The sequence below is a fragment of the Ovis aries genome, chromosome 16, assembly GCF_016772045.2.
Source record: "Ovis aries strain OAR_USU_Benz2616 breed Rambouillet chromosome 16, ARS-UI_Ramb_v3.0, whole genome shotgun sequence".
Taxonomy (NCBI): domain Eukaryota; kingdom Metazoa; phylum Chordata; class Mammalia; order Artiodactyla; family Bovidae; genus Ovis; species Ovis aries.
In genome coordinates, this window is record NC_056069.1 from 7,459,260 (window position 1) to 7,464,183 (window position 4,924).

A 4,924-nucleotide genomic window follows, 5' to 3' on the forward strand; every position below is an offset into this window, starting at 1 on the left:
CATCCTAGTGGATTCAGTCCCCATTTGCCAAAGGAAGAGGCCTACAGCTCTCATCCGTTCCCTGTTCACCTCCCCACCCACACAAGGTGCTTCCTGGGTTCATCTCCCACGTCATGACCTTCACACAAGTCCTAATTTCAGTCTCTGCTTTTGTGTGGTTCTCACACAGAGACCCTTCCTAAGTCAATGTTCTTCAAATTGTCTGTCAGTACTGAACTGAATTTGGGCTTCCCTTGTGGTTCAGCTGGTAAAGAATCTGCCTGCAATGAGGGAGACCTTGGTTGGATCCCTGGGTTGGGAAGATCCCCTGGAGAAGGGAAAGGCTACTCACTCCAGTATTCTGGCCTGGAGAATTCCCTGGACTGTATAGTCCATGGGGTCACAAAAACTCGGCTACGACTGAGGGACTTTCACTCAGTCACTGAACTGAATTTAGGGCTGGACACAACCAGCATTTCAAACAGTAGGAAATTCCATCGTGTGTCTCAGTTTGTAAGAACTATATCATGGACACTTTGGTTCAGTTCCATATATGAATGTATACTGGGTCATGATAAGAATTTATCTCTTCCTGTGGGTGGTGGTCAAGAGAGTTTCTAAGTGCTTTTGACATTCTACTTGTGAAAAGCCAACATAATTTCAATAAGGGAAGTGAGATCAGAGAGAAGACAAAAACAACAGCATCTGAATTTGGAAGTGGCACTTCCCACAGGATGAAGACATGCAGAAAGCCTGGCTGCAGGCCTTAGCTCTGCGGCGAATGTGCTGCGCTTTGTGCAGCAGGTCCTATAATCCCCACGCTTCCTTTCCCACATTTCTAAATTGAGGAGCTTCTAGGGGAGGAAAGACGCTTCTTTTTTTCTTTTGCTCTTCCCATCTTGGGTTTATTGTCTGGGACTTTGCAAATTAGACTGTTGAAAGACAGACTAACAGGAGAAAAACAATCAGAAGTTTATTAATGTGTGCATCTGAGTGAACTCACGGGAGACCTCAAGGTGAGTAAAGGGCTGGTTAGAACTTGGGCTTACGTGGCATCTTAACAAAAGAACCGTAAATTTACAGAGAAATGACAAAGAGAAAGGGCTTTAGGCCTCTGGGAGCAGCAGCCTCTGGGAAGGTAAATGTACAGGGGAAACTAATGGAAGAAAAGGGTTGCTTTTAACAAGGTTTGTTGTATAGTGTGTTCTCTGGGGTGATAGGATTCTGAAATCTTCTGTGGTGATTAAGAACTGTCCTGCCCTTCCTGGTAGAGAGGGGGTGGGCTGAGAATTTTACTTGGGTCTGTGTCTCGTCAATTTCCTTCAGCTCAAATTACTCCATATGCCAGAGTGGCATGTTTTAGGGGGAATGCTCCATGCCCCTTCAGGCTCAGCCAGGCCATGTGTGGAGTTCTCATTAGTTCTGAAACTCTGGGTGTCCAGGCCATTCCTGAAGCACTGCAGCTATGCAAACCCACCTGGGCTGCTGCCCTCCAAGCCCAGCTTCACGAGTGGGTCAGAGAGCAGGGCCCCTCCCCCATGGGGCACAGAGGGAGAGCAGGTGAGAGGCCCCTCTCGGGAGTGCTCATCTTGTTGCAGGAGGGGAGGGAATGGAACCACAGATGAGCAGGTTCACAGGGAGGCTGCAGGGCAGAACGGGGCAGGGGGCTCAGTTAGGGAGTGGTGCCTGGAGGGCATGGGTGGCAGGGTGGGCAGGTTCAGGGGAGCAGCGGGTGTCACCGAGAGGGGGCTTGTGGGCAGTGCAGGGCCCTGCGGCTTCCCTCCACTCCTCTTGATAAAAAGAGAGCTGCCTTGGAAGGAACTGGGCAGGGTCGGGGAGAGCACCTGGAGGAACACAGACCACGTGGCTCCATGGGTGCCAAAGGAGACTCCCCCACTGTCGAGCCACAGAGCTCTCTGGCTGAGAGTTTTGCCCAACTTTTCCCCACCGTTACCCCAACCGCACACTCTGTTTCCAGCACAGAGTTTAGCACACATTAAGCTCAGCACATACGTGTTTTGTACTCTGCTCAGTACTCAGCTTTCTATGATGTTTCCTTCACTTTCCCATCTCTGCCCCAGGCCCAGGAGGCAGGAAGGCTACATAACTTGGCACGATACTGTAGGGATTCACACTCATATATCTGTCTTTCATTATTCATGCACTTAATGGCCAATTCTTCTTTGCTACTAGGTGATTTTAAGGAATGGAAAAAAAAAAAAAGAAAGAACAGAGCCCCAAATCTTTCCTTATCGATCACATGATGTAATTCAATTAAGAAAAATCTGAGGCAAAAAAGAGAAGAAAAAAAATCCCATGAAAATGATTGTGCCACTGGAGAGCATCGGGATAATTCTGTGAGAAATCAAGTATGGTGAGGAGGGTAAAGAATTTAATACCTATTAAGTAATCACTGTATGCGAGGCATTCTTGTAAGGACTTCACACGTACTGATACATTTAATTAAAGCTATGAAGTAGATAGTCGAAAAAGCGAGAGAGTTCCAGAAAAACATCTACTTCTGCTTTATTGACTATGTCAAAGCATTTGACTGTGTGGATCACAACAAACTGTAGAAAATTCTTAAAGAGATGGGGAATGCCAGACCACCTGACCTGCCTCCTGAGAAATATGTATGCAGGTCAAGAAGCAACAGTTAGAACTGGACATGGAACAACAGACTGGTTCCAAATCGGGAAAGGAGTATGTCAAGACTGTGTATTGTCACCCTGCTTATTTAACTTATATGCAGAGTACATCATGAGAAACGCTGGGCTGGATGAAGCACAAGCTGGAATCAAGATTGCCAGGAGAAATATCAAGAACCTCAGATACACAGATGGCACCACTCTTATGGCAGAAAGTGAAGAACTAAAGAGCCTCTTGATGAAAGTGAAAGGAGAGTGAAAAGTTGGCTTAAAACTCAACTTTCAGAAAACTAAGGTCATGGCATCTGGTCCCATCACTTCATGGCAAATAGATGGAAAAACAATGGAAACAGTGACAGACTTTATTTTGGGGGGCTCCAAAATCACTGCAGATGGTGACTGCAGCCATGAAATTAAAAGATGCTTGCTCTTTGGAAGAAAAGTTATGACCAACCTAGTTAGACAGCATATTAAATAGCAGAGATATTACTTTGCCAACAAATACCCACTTAGGCAAAACTTTGGTTTTTCCTGTGGTCATGTATGGATGTGAGAGTTGGACTATAAAGAGAGCTGAGAGCCGAAGAACTGATGCTTTTGAACCCTGGTGTTGGAGAAGACTCTTCAGAGTCCCTTGGACTGCAAGGAGATCCAACCAGTCCATCCTAAAGGAAATCAGTCCTAAATATTCATTGGAAGGACTGATGCTGAAGTTGAAACTCCAATATTTTGGCCACCTGATATGAAGAACTGACTCATTTGAAAAGACCCTGATGTTGGGAAAGATTGAAGGTGGGAGGAGAAGGGGACGACAGAGGATGAGATGGTTGGATGGCATCACCAACTTAATGGATGTGAGTTTGAGCAAGCTCCAGGAGTTGGTGATGGACAGGAAAGCCTAGCACGCTGCAGTCCATGGGGTCACAAAGAGTCAGTCATGACTGAGTGACTGAACTGAACTGATGAAGTAGATGCCATTTGTATCCCTGCTTTGTAGGTGAGGAGACTGAGGCACAGAGAGGTTGAACAACTTGCCCATGGCTGCAGAGATGCCAAGTGGCATTTGAGACGTGAACACAGGACATCTGGCTCCAGACTCTGTGCTTTTACTCTTGACACTGTGAGATCTCTCATGCCTGCAGGAGTGGAAGAGCAGGAACAGCTTCGTGGAAGATGGGGCACTGACGGTGAAGCAGCAGGCTGGAGTTGGAAACAGCAGGGCAGACACTTCAGCTGAAGAGTAAGAGTGTTTTCCGAATGCCAGCACATCCGCAAGAGTCCTAAGGTCTGGGACCAGGTGGTCTGTTTCTTTTGTAAGGCTTAATGTTGCCAAGTAGAGGATTCAATCTCCACTTGAGAAAGGGTCAAGTTATTATGTTTTACGTTTAAGGGTCCTAATTTTTTTCTTTTTTCCTCTCCCACCCCCACTTTTTTTCATGAGGCTCAGCCACAAGATGTAAGAGTTTGGGAAGCTTTGACTGCAGGGCAAGAGAGAGGAATGAATTCTGGGAATGTGGGATTTCTTCCTTGGGACCTGCTTCCAGTGGAAATCCCCGTGTACGTCATGTCTCCCATCTGTTTGCTGAAACACGAAGATAAATGCCACGACGAGAGAGATAGGGAGAGGTTTTTTAAACACCCAAGGTGCTTGAAAGCAGAGAATTTCGTAGGGCTTAAGAAAGGCTTTTTTCTCTCTCAGATTCATTTCTCCAGGGAGTGTTAACTGCCTCCAGACTTCAGATCACCTTTGAGGGAGCAGGATGTAGCAACTGGTAAAACCATGTTCAGTCCATGAAGCATCCCAGAAGCACCAAGAGGCCAATCCCTCAAAAGAAGACATGCAAAGGGCGGTTATGAAGTGCAGGGCAAGGAAAAGACAGCAAACGCATTCGCCTGCAAAGAGCCGTGTGAGGCTCCCAAGTGTAACATACAAGCTTTGGGCTGGCTTCTAAGAAAGGCCAAGTCTGAGTGCTTCTCAAATACAGAAGCCGTGTTCCGTGCAGCATGGCCCTAAAGCATCTCTGTGTTATCAGGTCCTGAGCTGGGCTAACCGATCGATTGCCGAATCATTCTTGCGTGGCTCCTCCTACTCTCTCCCTTCCATTTGCTGATTGTTCCAGGCTGTTTCTTGAACATTCACATGCTTCCCTTAACTGGAAATATTACTCAGTGCAGCCACCTCCCTTCTGGGACTGGAAAAGAAGATATTTTGTAAGCTCATCTCATCCTCTGAAACACACAGGGGGGCCACTTTCCCCTGACCCTTTCCACATACTCTGTCCTCCTCCTTGAATGCA

The 4,924-nt window shown here is 46.8% G+C and overlaps 1 long non-coding RNA gene across 1 annotated transcript; it reads left to right on the forward strand.

The window, feature by feature from the left end:
- Positions 1-720: 720 nt before the first annotated feature.
- On the forward strand, positions 721-4,628 carry LOC114118685 (uncharacterized). Its single transcript, XR_003591871.3, has 2 exons — positions 721-995; positions 2,173-4,628. It is a non-coding gene; the product is annotated as an uncharacterized LOC114118685 (long non-coding RNA).
- Positions 4,629-4,924: the final 296 nt, after the last annotated feature.